The sequence below is a fragment of the Salmo salar genome, chromosome ssa06 (assembly GCF_905237065.1).
Source record: "Salmo salar chromosome ssa06, Ssal_v3.1, whole genome shotgun sequence".
NCBI lineage: Eukaryota > Metazoa > Chordata > Actinopteri > Salmoniformes > Salmonidae > Salmo > Salmo salar.
The window spans coordinates 20897302-20913692 of NC_059447.1; the positions used below are offsets into that span (position 1 = coordinate 20897302).

The 16391-nt window shown below is 41.4% G+C and overlaps 1 protein-coding gene across 1 annotated transcript in view; it reads right to left on the minus strand.

Moving 5' to 3' along the window:
• LOC106601827 (trinucleotide repeat-containing gene 6C protein) overlaps positions 1-11536 on the minus strand; it is a 103402-nt gene extending 91866 nt beyond the window's left edge. The window contains exon 1 of the mRNA XM_045719938.1: positions 11338-11536. The gene's annotated coding sequence lies outside the window, so the exon portion shown is untranslated. The remainder of the gene's footprint in view (positions 1-11337) is intronic.
• Between the last annotated feature and the right edge of the window lie 4855 nt (positions 11537-16391).

Below are 16391 nucleotides of genomic sequence, written 5' to 3' on the forward strand. Positions count from 1 at the left end.
CCATCAGGAACATGATAAACAGTTAAACTATCTTGATCAGGTACACTATAAACCGTTGAACTATCTCCATCAGGAACACTATAAACAGTTATACTGTCTCCATCAGGAACACAATAAACAGTTTAACTATCTCCATCAGGAACACTATAAACAGTTATACTGTCTCCATCAGGAACACTATAAACAGTTAAACTGTCTCAATCAGAAACACTATAAACAGTTAAACTGTCTCCATCAGGAACACGATAAACAGTTAAAATGTCTCCATCAGGAACATAAACAGTTAAAATGTCTCCATCAGGAACATAAACAGTTAAACTGTCTCCATCAGGAACATAAACAGTTAAACTGTCTCCATCAGGAACACTAAACAGTTAAAATGTCTCCATCAGGAACATGATAAACAGTTAAACTATCTCCATCAGGAACACGATAAACAGTTAAAATGTCTCCATCAGGAACACAATAAACAGTTGAACTATCTCCATCAGGAACATGATAAACAGTTAAACTATCTCCATCAGGAACACTATAAACCGTTAAACTATCTCCATCAGGAACATAAACCGTTAAAATGTCTCCATCAGGAACTATAAACAGTTAAACTGTCTCCATCAGGAACATAAACAGTTAAAATGTCTCCATCAGGAACATAAACAGTTAAACTGTCTCCGTCAGGAACACGATAAACAGTTGAACTAACTCGATCAGGAACACTATAAAAAGTTATTCTATCTCCATCAGGAACACAATAAACAGTTAAACTATCTCCATCAGGAACACTATAAACAGTTGAACTATCTCCATCAGGAACACAATAAACAGTTAAACTATCTCCATCAGGAACACAATAAACAGTTAAACTGTCTCCATCAGGAACACGATAAACAGTTAAAATGTCTCCATCAGGAACATAAACAGTTAAAATGTCTCCATCAGGAACATAAACAGTTAAAATGTCTCCATCAGGAACATAAACAGTTAAAATGTCTCCATCAGGAACATGATAAACAGTTAAACTGTCTCCATCAGGAACATGATAAACAGTTAAAATGTCTCCATCAGGAACACAATAAACAGTTGAACTATCTCCATCAGGAACATGATAAACAGTTAAACTATCTCCATCAGGAACACTATAAACCGTTAAACTATCTCCATCAGGAACATAAACAGTTAAACTGTCTCCATCAGGAACATAAACAGTTAAACTGTCTCCATCAGGAACATAAACAGTTAAAATGTCTCCATCAGGAACATAAACAGTTAAACTGTCTCCGTCAGGAACACGATAAACAGTTGAATTAACTCGATCAGGAACTCTATTAAAAGTTATTCTATCTCCATCAGGAACACAATAAACAGTCGAACTATCTCCATCAGGAACACACAATAAACAATCTCCATCAGGAACACTATAAACAGTTATTCTGTCTCCATCAGGAACACAATAAACAGTTAATCTCCATCAAGAACACAATAAACAGTTGAACTATCTCCATCAGGAACACACAATAAACAATCTCCATCAGGAACACTATAAACAGTTATTCTGTCTCCATCAGGAACAAAATAAACAGTTAATCTCCATCAAGAACACAATAAACAGTTGAACTATCTCCATCAGGAACACACAATAAACTATCTCCATCAGGAACATGATAAACAGTTAAACTATCTCCATCAGGAACACAATAAACAGTTGAACTATATCGATCAGGTACACTATAAACCGTTAAACTATCTCCATCAGGAACATGATAAACAGTTAAACTATCTCCATCAGGAACATGATAAACAGTTAGACTATCTCCATCAGGAACACTATTAACAGTTATTCTGTCTCCATCAGGAACACAATAAACAGTTAATCTCCATCAAGAACACAATAAACAGTTGAACTATCTCCATCAGGAACACACAATAAACTATCTCCATCAGGAACACTATAAACAGTTATTCTGTCTCCATCAGGAACACAATAAACAGTTGAACTATCTCCATCAGGAACACACAATAAACTATCTCCATCAGGAACACTATAAACAGTTATTCTGTCTCCATCAGGAACACAATAAACAGTTAATCTCCATCAAGAGATTACTTTATCCTGGGATAGGATAAAGTAATCCTTCTAACCCCCCCCTTAAAAGATTTAGATGCACTATTGTAAAGTGGTTGTTCCACTGGATATTATAGGTGAATGCACCAATTTGTAAGTCGCTCTGGATAAGAGCGTCTGCTAAATGACTAAAATGTAAATGTAAATGTAAGAACACAATAAACAGTTGAACTATCTCCATCAGGAACACACAATAAACTATCTTCATCAGGAACATGATAAACAGTTAAACTATCTTGATCAGGTACACTATAAACCGTTGAACTATCTCCATCAGGAACACTATAAACAGTTATACTGTCTCCATCAGGAACACAATAAACAGTTTAACTATCTCCATCAGGAACACTATAAACAGTTATACTGTCTCCATCAGGAACACTATAAACAGTTAAACTGTCTCAATCAGAAACACTATAAACAGTTAAACTGTCTCCATCAGGAACACGATAAACAGTTAAAATGTCTCCATCAGGAACATAAACAGTTAAAATGTCTCCATCAGGAACATAAACAGTTAAACTGTCTCCATCAGGAACATAAACAGTTAAACTGTCTCCATCAGGAACATAAACAGTTAAAATGTCTCCATCAGGAACATGATAAACAGTTAAACTATCTCCATCAGGAACATGATAAACAGTTAAAATGTCTCCATCAGGAACACAATAAACAGTTGAACTATCTCCATCAGGAACATGATAAACAGTTAAACTATCTCCATCAGGAACACTATAAACCGTTAAACTATCTCCATCAGGAACATAAACCGTTAAAATGTCTCCATCAGGAATATAAACAGTTAAACTGTCTCCATCAGGAACATAAACAGTTAAAATGTCTCCATCAGGAACATAAACAGTTAAACTGTCTCCGTCAGGAACACGATAAACAGTTGAATTAACTCGATCAGGAACTCTATAAAAAGTTATTCTATCTCCATCAGGAACACAATAAACAGTTAAACTATCTCCATCAGGAACACAATAAACAGTTGAACTATCTCCATCAGGAACACAATAAACAGTTGAACTATCTCCATCAGGAACACAATAAACAGTTATTCTATCTCCATCAGGAACATGATAAACAGTTAAAATGTCTCCATCAGGAACATAAACAGTTAAAATGTCTCCATCAGGAACATAAACAGTTAAAATGTCTCCATCAGGAACATGATAAACAGTTGAATTAACTCGATCAGGAACTCTATAAACAGTTATTCTATCTCCATCAGGAACACAATAAACAGTTGAACTATCTCCATCAGGAACACAATAAACAGTTAAACTATCTCCATCAGGAACACAATTAACAGTAAAGCTATCTCCATCAGGAACACACAATAAACCATCTCCATCAGGAACACTATAAACAGTTATTCTGTCTCCATCAGGAACACAATAAACAGTTAATCTCCATCAAGAACACAATAAACAGTTGAACTATCTCCATCAGGAACATGATAAACAGTTAAACTATCTTGATCAGGTACACTATAAACCGTTAAACTATCTCCATCAGGAACACTATAAACAGTTATACTGTCTCCATCAGGAACATGATAAACAGTTAAACTATCTCCATCAGGAACATGATAAACAGTTAAAATGTCTCCATCAGGAACATAAACAGTTAAACTGTCTCCATCAGGAACATAAACAGTTAAAATGTCTCCATCAGGAACATAAACAGTTAAACTGTTTCCATCAGGAACATAAACAGTTAAAATGTCTCCATCAGGAACATAAACAGTTAAACTGTCTCCATCAGGAACATAAACAGTTAAACTGTCTCCATCAGGAACATAAACAGTTAAAATGTCTCCATCAGGAACATGATAAACAGTTAAACTGTCTCCATCAGGAACATGATAAACAGTTAAAATGTCTCCATCAGGAACACAATAAACAGTTGAACTATCTCCATCAGGAACATGATAAACAGTTAAACTATCTCCATCAGGAACACTATAAACCGTTAAACTATCTCCATCAGGAACATAAACAGTTAAACTGTCTCCATCAGGAACATAAACAGTTAAACTGTCTCCATCAGGAACATAAACAGTTAAAATGTCTCCATCAGGAACATAAACAGTTAAACTGTCTCCGTCAGGAACACGATAAACAGTTGAATTAACTCGATCAGGAACTCTATTAAAAGTTATTCTATCTCCATCAGGAACACAATAAACAGTCGAACTATCTCCATCAGGAACACACAATAAACAATCTCCATCAGGAACACTATAAACAGTTATTCTGTCTCCATCAGGAACACAATAAACAGTTAATCTCCATCAAGAACACAATAAACAGTTGAACTATCTCCATCAGGAACACACAATAAACAATCTCCATCAGGAACACTATAAACAGTTATTCTGTCTCCATCAGGAACAAAATAAACAGTTAATCTCCATCAAGAACACAATAAACAGTTGAACTATCTCCATCAGGAACACACAATAAACTATCTCCATCAGGAACATGATAAACAGTTAAACTATCTCCATCAGGAACACGATAAACAGTTGAACTATCTCCATCAGGAACATGATAAACAGTTAAAATGTCTCCATCAGGAACATAAACAGTTAAACTGTCTCCATCAGGAACATAAACAGTTAAACTGTCTCCATCAGGAACATAAACAGTTAAACTGTCTCCGTCAGGAACACGATAAACAGTTGAATTAACTCGATCAGGAACTCTATAAAAAGTTATTCTATCTCCATCAGGAACACAATAAACAGTTAAACTATCTCCATCAGGAACACAATAAACAGTTGAACTATCTCCATCAGGAACACAATAAACAGTTGAACTATCTCCATCAGGAACACAATAAACAGTTATTCTATCTCCATCAGGAACATGATAAACAGTTAAAATGTCTCCATCAGGACCATAAACAGTTAAAATGTCTCCATCAGGAACATAAACAGTTAAAATGTCTCCATCAGGAACATGATAAACAGTTGAATTAACTCGATCAGGAACTCTATAAACAGTTATTCTATCTCCATCAGGAACACAATAAACAGTTGAACTATCTCCATCAGGAACACAATTAACAGTAAAGCTATCTCCATCAGGAACACACAATAAACCATCTCCATCAGGAACACTATAAACAGTTATTCTGTCTCCATCAAGAACACAATAAACAGTTGAACTATCTCCATCAGGAACATGATAAACAATCTCCATCAGGAACACTATAAACAGTTATTCTGTCTCCATCAGGAACACAATAAACAGTTAATCTCCATCAAGAACACAATAAACAGTTGAACTATCTCCATCAGGAACACACAATAAACTATCTCCATCAGGAACATGATAAACAGTTAAACTATCTTGATCAGGTACACTATAAACCGTTAAACTATCTCCATCAGGAACACTATAAACAGTTATACTGTCTCCATCAGGAACATGATAAACAGTTAAACTATCTCCATCAGGAACACGATAAACAGTTGAACTATCTCCATCAGGAACATGATAAACAGTTAAAATGTCTCCATCAGGAACATAAACAGTTAAACTGTCTCCATCAGGAACATAAACAGTTAAAATGTCTCCATCAGGAACATAAACAGTTAAACTGTTTCCATCAGGAACATAAACAGTTAAAATGTCTCCATCAGGAACATAAACAGTTAAACTGTCTCCATCAGGAACATAAACAGTTAAAATGTCTCCATCAGGAACATGATAAACAGTTAAACTATCTCCATCAGGAACATGATAAACAGTTAAAATGTCTCCATCAGGAACACAATATACAGTTGAACTATCTCCATCAGGAACATGATAAACAGTTAAACTATCTCCATCAGGAACACTATAAACCGTTAAACTATCTCCATCAGGAACATGATAAACAGTTAAAATGTCTCCACCAGGAACACTATAAACAGTTATTAACTCGATCAGGAATACTATAAACAGTAAAACTATCTCCATCAGGAACATGATAAACAGTTAAACTATCTCCATCAAGAACACTATAAACCGTTAAACTATCTTGATCAGGTACACCATAAACCGTTAAACTATCTCCATCAGGTACACAATAAACAGTTAAACTATCTCCATCAGGAACACACAATAAACAATCTCCATCAGGAACACTATAAACAGTTATTCTGTCTCCATCAAGAACACAATAAACAGTTGAACTATTTCCATCAGGAACATAAACAGTTAAACTGTCTCCGTCAGGAACACAATAAACACTTAAACTGTCTCCGTCAGGAACACAATAAACACTTAAACTGTCTCCGTCAGGAACACAATAAACACTTAAACTGTCTCCATCAGGAACACAATAAGCAGTTGAACTATCTCCATCAGGAACACAATAAACAGTTAAAATGTCTCAATCAGGAACATAAACAGTTAAACTGTCTCCATCAGGAACATAAACAGTTAAAATGTCTCCATCAGGAACATAAACAGTTAAAATGTCTCCATCAGGAACATAAACAGTTAAACTGTCTCCATCAGGAACATAAACAGTTAAAATGTCTCCATCAGGAACATAAACAGTTAAACTGTCTCCATCAGGAACACGATAGAATGTCTCCATCAGGAACACAAACAGTTAAACTATCTCCATCAGGAACACACATTAAACAATTAAACTATCTCCGTCAGGAACACGATAAACAGTTGAATTAACTCGATCAGGAACACTATAAACAGTTAAACTATCTCCATCAGGAACATGATAAACAGTTAAAATGTCTCCATCAAGAACACAAACAGTTAAACTATCTCCATCAAGAACACTATAAACAGTTAAACTATCTTGATCAGGTACACCATAAACCGTTAAACTATCTCCATCAGAAACACAATAAACAGTTAAACTAACTCGATCAGGAACACACATTAAACAATTAAACTATCTCCATCAGGAACACGATAAACAGTTTCATTGTTTTTATCGTGTTCCTGCTGGATACAGTTTAACACAGGTCTCCCGTTCATTAGCCTTCAGCCCACTCAATACCACTCAAAGTGGCTCTAATTCAGCTAAAACGAGAGATTACAAAGATTTCACTTGAAGAGGAGAGAAGTGGGAGAAGTTATAAAAAGCCTAAGAAATTATGAAATAACCTGGGTGGACTTGATGCTATAAAATAAGTTGATGTTATTTTTCCTTATTTGTTTTTTAATAGTTGTGTTTATTGTAAAAACCGAAATAAGATATTCATTTAATAACCATTAAAATATCTCATTAGAATAACCATTTGCCTAAAATAACAGTAAATAGATGTATTGTAGCAAGAACTGAATATTTTGGTATTTGCATATTTTTGTTCACCGCTAAGTAGCTCACCGGGCAATAATGAATTAATCCCAAATTGAATTAAGGCGTTATTACTGGCTACGGGCGATCTGATTATTTGCCTTATTAAATCTGCTGTAAAAGGCCCGCTGTGCTTCTGTCAGGTTTGGAGCGGGCAGCCGACTAGACGGCCCGGCCCACAGGGCAACTCTCTCACTCCACCAGCTGAGGCCCCCACCGACCGTTACCAAGGCAACGGCATAGCAAGAAGATATAAGGCCTGCCAAATGGAAAATGTCAATGACAGTAGATATGTTGATAGAGTGTTGTAGTGTTAAGACAGGGGCAAACAGGCTGGGAAAGAGGAGGAGGAGGGGAGAAAGGGGGATAGGAGAGGGGAGAAAGCTGGGAGAGGAGGGTGTTCAGTGTGTGTGTGTGTGTGTGTGTGTGTGTGTGTGTGTGTGTGTGTGTGTGTGTGTGTGTGTGTGTGTGTGTGTGTGTGTGTGTGTGTGTGTGTGTGTGTGTGTGTGTGTGAGACGAGGGAGACAAGCTAAATGCGAGGCTGAGTGTAATCCGACAGAGCTGACAGGGAGAGACTGTCTGCCTTCATTAGAATACAGCCATCCAACCCCTAGTCTCCCCTGGTAGACAGTGTGATTGTGGTTAGGTGATACTGGGGAGGAGTGAGACAGGGTGTGTAGTGGAGGTGGTGGTGAGAGGTACTCTGTTCTAATCCACATATTGATCCCCCTGCACGGGCAGACTGACGATCGATGCAGGCAATAAAACCAAGCTGTATCGCCTCTAGGGAGAGGTAGAGCTCTGACCCGCAGGCAGACTGATAGGCTTGAAGAGTTTGTGGGAGGAGGGGGGGAGGGTCTGTGTGTGTTTGAGGGGGGCTGGCAATGTTTGTGTATAAGAGCCAAAGTGAGGGCTAGAGGGAGATCAGACAAAATCATGTCATACACACCTCCCTTCAGGGACTCTGTACCATTGAACTAATGTTGCCATTCATGATCTCAAATAGGATATTGACCAGTCATATTAAAAGCACATCTACAGTACACTAACTGTACGCAGGCAGAAAGACAGACAAACAAACAGAAGGAAGGTGGGTCTACATGCAGCAGTAGAGGAGAGAATGGTGGAGTGGTACAGGGGGAGGGTCTACATGCAGCAGTAGAGGAGAGAATGGTGGAGTGGTACAGGGGGAGGGTCTACATGCAGCAGTAGAGGAGAGAATGGTGGAGTGGTACAGGGGAGGGTCTACATGCAGCAGTAGAGGAGAGAATGGTGGAGTGGTACAGGGGAGGGTCTACATGCAGCAGTAGAGGAGAGAATGGTGGAGTGGTACAGGGGAGGGTCTACATGCAGCAGTAGAGGAGAGAATGGTGGAGTGGTACAGGGGAGGGTCTACATACAGCAGTAGAGGAGAGAATGGTGGAGTGGTACAGGGGAGGGTCTACATGCAGCAGTAGAGGAGAGAATGGTGGAGTGGTACAGGGGAGGGTCTACATGCAGCAGTAGAGGAGAGAATGGTGGAGTGGTACAGGGGAGGGTCTACATGCAGCAGTAGAGGAGAGAATGGTGGAGTGGTACAGGGGAGGGTCTACATGCAGCAGTAGAGGAGAGAATGGTGGAGCGGTACAGGGGAGGGTCTACATGCAGCAGTAGAGGAGAGAATGGTGGAGTGGTACAGGGGGAGGGTCTACATGCAGCAGTAGAGGAGAGAATGGTGGAGTGGTACAGGGGAGGGTCTACATGCAGCAGTAGAGGAGAGAATGGTGGAGTGGTACAGGGGAGGGTCTACATGCAGCAGTAGAGGAGAGAATGGTGGAGTGGTACAGGGGGAGGGTCTACATGCAGCAGTAGAGGAGAGAATGGTGGAGTGGTACAGGGGAGGGTCTACATGCAGCAGTAGAGGAGAGAATGGTGGAGTGGTACAGGGGGAGGGTCTACATGCAGCAGTAGAGGAGAGAATGGTGGAGTGGTACAGGGGAGGGTCTACATGCAGCAGTAGAGGAGAGAATGGTGGAGTGGTACAGGGGAGGGTCTACATGCAGCAGTAGAGGAGAGAATGGTGGAGTGGTACAGGGGGAGGGTCTACATGCAGCAGTAGAGGAGAGAATGGTGGAGTGGTACAGGGGAGGGTCTACATGCAGCAGTAGAGGAGAGAATGGTGGAGTGGTACAGGGGAGGGTCTACATGCAGCAGTAGAGGAGAGAATGGTGGAGTGGTACAGGGGAGGGTCTACATGCAGCAGTAGAGGAGAGAATGGTGGAGTGGTACAGGGGGAGGGTCTACATGCAGCAGTAGAGGAGAGAATGGTGGAGTGGTACAGGGGAGGGTCTACATGCAGCAGTAGAGGAGAGAATGGTGGAGTGGTACAGGGGGAGGGTTTACATGCAGCAGTAGAGGAGAGAATGGTGGAGTGGTACAGGGGGAGGGTCTACATGCAGCAGTAGAGGAGAGAATGGTGGAGTGGTACAGGGGAGGGTCTACATGCAGCAGTAGAGGAGAGAATGGTGGAGTGGTACAGGGGGAGGGTCTACATGCAGCAGTAGAGGAGAGAATGGAGGAGTGGTACAGGGGAGGGTCTACATGCAGCAGTAGAGGAGAGAATGGTGGAGTGGTACAGGGGGAGGGTCTACATGCAGCAGTAGAGGAGAGAATGGTGGAGTGGTACAGGGGAGGGTCTACATGCAGCAGTAGAGGAGAGAATGGTGGAGTGGTACAGGGGAGGGTCTACATGCAGCAGTAGAGGAGAGAATGGTGGAGTGGTACAGGGGAGGGTCTACATGCAGCAGTAGAGGAGAGAATGGTGGAGTGGTACAGGGGAGGGTCTACATGCAGCAGTAGAGGAGAGAATGGTGGAGTGGTACAGGGGAGGGTCTACATGCAGCAGTAGAGGAGAGAATGGTGGAGTGGTACAGGGGAGGGTCTACATGCAGCAGTAGAGGAGAGAATGGTGGAGTGGTACAGGGGGAGGGTCTACATGCAGCAGTAGAGGAGAGAATGGTGGAGTGGTACAGGGGAGGGTCTACATGCAGCAGTAGAGGAGAGAATGGTGGAGTGGTACAGGGGAGGGTCTACATGCAGCAGTAGAGGAGAGAATGGTGGAGTGGTACAGGGGAGGGTCTACATGCAGCAGTAGAGGAGAGAATGGTGGAGTGGTACAGGGGGAGGGTCTACATGCAGCAGTAGAGGAGAGAATGGTGGAGTGGTACAGGGGAGGGTCTACATGCAGCAGTAGAGGAGAGAATGGTGGAGTGGTACAGGGGAGGGTCTACATGCAGCAGTAGAGGAGAGAATGGTGGAGTGGTACAGGGGAGGGTCTACATGCAGCAGTAGAGGAGAGAATGGTGGAGTGGTACAGGGGGAGGGTCTACATGCAGCAGTAGAGGAGAGAATGGTGGAGTGGTACAGGGGGAGGGTCTACATGCAGCAGTAGAGGAGAGAATGGTGGAGTGGTACAGGGGAGGGTCTACATGCAGCAGTCAATCCAGGGTGAATAAATCTCATCCAGTATGAGGGAGAGAGCGGATGATGCCAACCACCGCAGACAGACAGGCCAGCCCCAATCTTTTAATCACATCCCAATATGTATAATTCCAGTGTATGATTCACTAGTTGGTTTGTATGAGTAGGGGTGTTAAGCTACTGCTCAAGTAAATCTAATCAGCATCACATAAGATTCAGTAGGCCCCCAGGTGTGTGAGTGAGTATTCTAGCCAGATCCCAGATCTGCTTGTGTTCTCTCGTCAACCCCTTGTTATCTGGGATCAGGCTACCTACAGTATCATCCATCTGCCATGTGTGAACAGTATAGACACAACTGATGTGTTCTATTGGAGTGAATAGAACCTTGAGCACAACAACATGTACCTTTTCAACAAGAACTAACTAACCTGATAGTGTGGTCCACTCCTTCAAAAGTGTCTCTCACCAGTAGTAACTGCAGAGAGGGAGAGGGGGAAAGAGAGAGTGATAGATTAAGAGAGAAAGAGAGAAAGAAAGAAAGAATGAAATAAAGAAAGAAAGAAAGAAAGAATGAATGAAAGAAAAGAGAAGAAAGAAAGAATGAATGAATGAAAGAAAGAAAGAGGAGAGAGAAGATAGAAAGAAGGGACAAAAAAAGAGAAAAAGAGAAGTGTTTAAATAAATGAAAAGGTCTTTGGGACTCTGTACTTCACAGACACTAGGCTAGCTAGTAACACATCCTCAGGCTTCTGCTCTTAAGAGGATTTGAGTTCATTAATAGATAAGGACAGTGGGAGACTGAGGAGAGGAGAGAGGGATGAAAGCAATGGTGGCCCTTCACTCTGTCTTCTTTGGGATAAAGGTATGGACTCATTCAACAGCAGGGACTCTTTTCTTTGCACTGCTTGTTACCAGACATGGTGGCATCGCTTCAAATTATTTGAGGACAATGATAGTTTGACCTAAAACATCAGTTTGAGCACAATGCATCTAAATTAAATAGACTTTTTCCCCCGTCTCCCTGTCACTTCACACACTGTCCATGAGTCACTGTCCACACTATTCCACAAGGCAACAGAGAGTTTATGCTAACGACATCCAACAATCCATTTAGCAGAGAATCTGGCTAACGAGATAAGACTAGCTAGCTAACTCCGGGTGATAGAGAGGGGATGAGGCCTGAGAGGATAATCGGACCACTTCATTGACACATTTTCTTTTAACCCTTGCGTAGTCTTAACATTCTGTATACTCCCCTTGTCCTAAGGGTAAAAAATTACCCGCCTTCACTAAACCCCTAAAATAAAGAAGCGTAATTGAATTTGAAACCCCAAATCTATTTTGCATGAATAAACAACCTGTCATTCATCACAAACTTTGTGAATATCTGGGTTTTCCCTCTTCACAGTGCAGAAAGACTGCATTTAATCAGTGGACACCGCTCATTTGTATTACAACACACCTGTCATAATTGTTTTCTTTACTAAAGTAGTTTATTATTATTATTATTATTATTGCTAAAAGGTACTGCATAGGTGTAAACATACATGTTAGCAAGATATAGCACTTGTATAGCCTAAGAAAGTAGCAGAAATGTACAGAAAGTAGTATTGAATGCATTTTATTGAAGAGAAACAATAACATTCTTGAACTTTTTTGGCAGCATAGTGAAATACTAGACTATAAAACACTAGACTTCTCCCATTTTTCTAACAATTTCCCCCACCCACAAGGTGTATAAACAACAACAATAAGAATAAAATAAGATAATAGATACAAAACAAAAACGTGAAGAACATAAATCAATCTACTCTAATTAGCACATGTAGGACAGTATGCAAGTGTGTGTGCATAGACTTTGCAGATGTATTTCTCACATGTGCAGCTCATAGTAATTGTTCTACAGTTCTTCTTTGGGGGGCAGAATTGCCATCTCTTTCTCTTGCCTGCCCCAGCTGCAGCCTCAGGTGGATCAGGACAAGATTCAGCCCCCTGAACAGCTTTCACAAGCGCTGCAGAGGCTGCTGTGCTGGGGAGGTGCTCCTTTCTTTGAATGTGTGGGGTTACAAGTGCCTTTCCCAGCTGCTCCAAGAGCAACTTCCTCTTGTTCCGCTTATCAGGCATCCAGGTAGGGTTGATCTTGTTCCATATCACAAAGGCAATTTATGAGGACACATCAATGATATTATGGAAGATGACCAGGGGCCTGCGGGCAGTCATCCTCCTGCAGCTGTAAGTTCCAATCACCTTGTCCAGGTTGTCCATGCCTCCTTTGTTGTGGTTGTAGTCCAGGATGATGGCTGGCTTTCTGTCCTCATGATCACTGATCTCAGCCGTTTTGTGCAGTGTGCTCAGGAGGACCACATTCTTGTTTCTCTTTGGGAGGTAAGAAACTAGGGTGGTGGTGAAGGCAAACTTTATTGACAAGGCCTCTCTCCCCCTTGTTGTGAGGAGTGTAGAGGGAGCTCAGGCTTGTTCTTTCTAACTGTGACAACCATGGTGATCTTCCTTTTCAGGAGCTGCTGGCTGAGTTCAATCAGTAGCACACATAATCTCAATTTCCCATTGTGTGTGTGTGTGTGTGTGTGTGTCTTTGTGGTGTGTAAATGATTTTATAACTGCCAGGTCAAAAATGGCCCTAAGACAATCTTTGTACCCTGGTGGTGTACGGCTTTCATGGAAATATGAACAAAGGCGATGTTTCACTTTTTCTAATGTTGGGGTCACTCCAGGAAAAGTAATAAAATTTCAAGTTGAAAAAATACAATTTAGGGGATATTCTCTGCTGTTAAACAAAGTGGCGGGTCATTTTTTACCCTTAAGACAACATAAGGGTTAATATCTTTTCTCCTCCCCTTCTTGTCTCTCCCCAGTGCTTTTTCTCTCCCCCTCTCTCTGACACACGTCTCACCTCCAACCCAGACTCCCCAGGGAGCACTAACAGAGGTCAGAGATTAGGGGTCATGGTCTCAGGCAGGCCAACCCAGACAGGGCTTATCACCGTTTCACCCCATCAGCGACTGCATTCTGACCAATAACCAGCCAACAGATAGAACCTTAATGGTAGAAGGCTGATGTTGCCTCTAGAAAACTGATTCAGGGTCAGTATTGTTTTCAGGTTCAGCTTTTCTGCCCTTATAGGAAAACCGATCTTTCAAAATACAGAAATCATCCCCATATGATGCGTTGTGCATCTTGTGGTGCAAAACACAGAATAATATAATGCAAAATGCATCACATGCAGATGATTTCTGTATTTTTTGGGACTATGTCCAAAACCAATGAAACAAATACCAAAAGATAGTTTTTGGGTGGAGTTTTCCTTTAATGTTATGGTTAGTATTTGGGGAAAGTAGGCTATGCAAAACTGACTTTAGATCAGTGTCATGCTCTCCTTTAATACTTATATGACACCCAGACAATGCACTGGGTGGAAGGAAAAGGACATTTAAAATGGACAATATCGTCTTCTCTTCTGTACACGTAGAGGCTGTAGAGAAGACAAATGGACTGGCCTGGAGAAGCAGTCCAAGCTTCAATGATTTAATAAAATATGTAAAGCTGTATTTAAAAACATATTTATGAGAAGGCAGACTATTAGATCTCACCAGCCAAACATTTTTTGATTACTTCAAGGCAAGGAAAGATATTTCAACTTTGACAACCAAGTCTTTTTTTAAACAAGGATAAAGCATGCTGTGTTGCTTAATTCTTCTCCTCATGTGTCCGTGTGTGTGTGTGTGTCCGTGTGTGTGTGTGTGAGAGAGAGAGAGAGAGAGAGAGAGAGAGAGAGAGTGAGTACACACGTCACCCTCTGTGTTAATGAGCAGCATGGCTGAGGCTGTAGAGCCCTTATTGATAGGGATTCATGGGAGGTTGAGGCCCTTTATTAAATCAGAACTGAGATGAATTAGAGCTCTAAAGAGGAGATTTAGATTTATATCACAGCTCTGCCATTAGGGGACTGGAGCACAATCACATCTGCTAAGTCACTCTCTGTAGGCAAGACACTGACGGTCCTCTTCTATTCTCTCCATTTATCTCAAACTCTCTCCTTCTCTCCACCTGGATTTACCATTCTCTGTGACAGGGTCTATTCCCTCCTCATAACAGAGGTGTTAAATCGTTTCTGTGAGGTTCAGAGAGAGATTCATAAAGATTCCTTTCCAGAACCTGTTGTTGTGACACCAATAGAGTGGCATTGGTAGCATGATCCAAGGAAAGGAGGATGAGGGACAGAGGGATGAAGAGAGTTGGAATGAGATGGGGACAGAAATATGGTCAACAAAACACATACGCACGCACACGACAACACACATTCACATTTTGCTCTCCTCAGGAATCTAATTTCAAACGTAAATCATTAGAGCACAGTGGTCTGACATTGGAATGATTCCTCTGTGTCTAAATCCACCACTAAAACCACATTCCCTCTGCCCATGCTGTGCAACACAAAGACAGGCCCCCCAGAAACAAGATTAGGAACCAACGAGATCTCAGATGCCCATGATCCTCTCTGCTCCATCAAACCTCCAGTGAGATGCAATTGTGGTTGGGCTGAGGAAGGGGCTGTTTCCAGGGCAACCAGCCTTGCCAGTACACACGGTCAGTTGTCCTGGGCAGGGCTGAGTTTTCCAAAACTTTTATTACCACTTACAGTGGGGGAAAAAAGTATTTGATCCCCTGCTGATTTTGTACATTTGCCCACTTACAAAGAAATGATCAGTCTATAATTTTAATGGTAGGTTTATTTGAACAGTGAGAGACAGAATAACAACCAAAAAATCCAGAAAAACGCATGTCAAAAATGTTATAAAATGATTTGCATTTTAATGAGGGAAATAAGTATTTGACCCCTCTGCAAAACATGACTTAGTACTTGGTGGCAAAACCCTTGTTGGCAATCACAGAGGTCAGACGTTTCTTGTAGTTAGCCACCAGGTTTGCACACATCTCAGGAGGGATTTTGTCCCACTCCTCTTTGCAGATCTTCTCCAAGTCATTAAGGTTTCAAGGCTGACGTTTGGCAACTCGAACCTTCAGCTCCCTCCACAGATTTTCTATGGGATTAAGGTCTGGAGACTGGCTAGGCCACTCCAGGACCTTAATGTGCTTCTTCTTGAGCCACTCCTTTGTTGCCTTGGCCGTATGTTTTGGGTCATTGTCATGCTGGAATACCCATCCACGACCCATTTTCAATGCCCTGGCTGAGGGATGGATGTTCTCACCCAAGATTTGACGGTACACGGCCCTGTCCATCGTCCCTTTGATGCGGTGAAGTTGTCCTGTCCCCTTAGCAGAAAAATACCCCCAAAGCATAATGTTTCCACCTCCATGTTTGACGGTGGAGATGGTGTTCTTGGGGTCATAGGCAGCATTCCTCCTCCTCCAAACACGGTGAGTTGAGTTGATGCCAAAGAGCTCAATTTTGGTCTCATCTGACCACAACACTTTCACCAGTTGTCCTCTGAATCATTCAGAT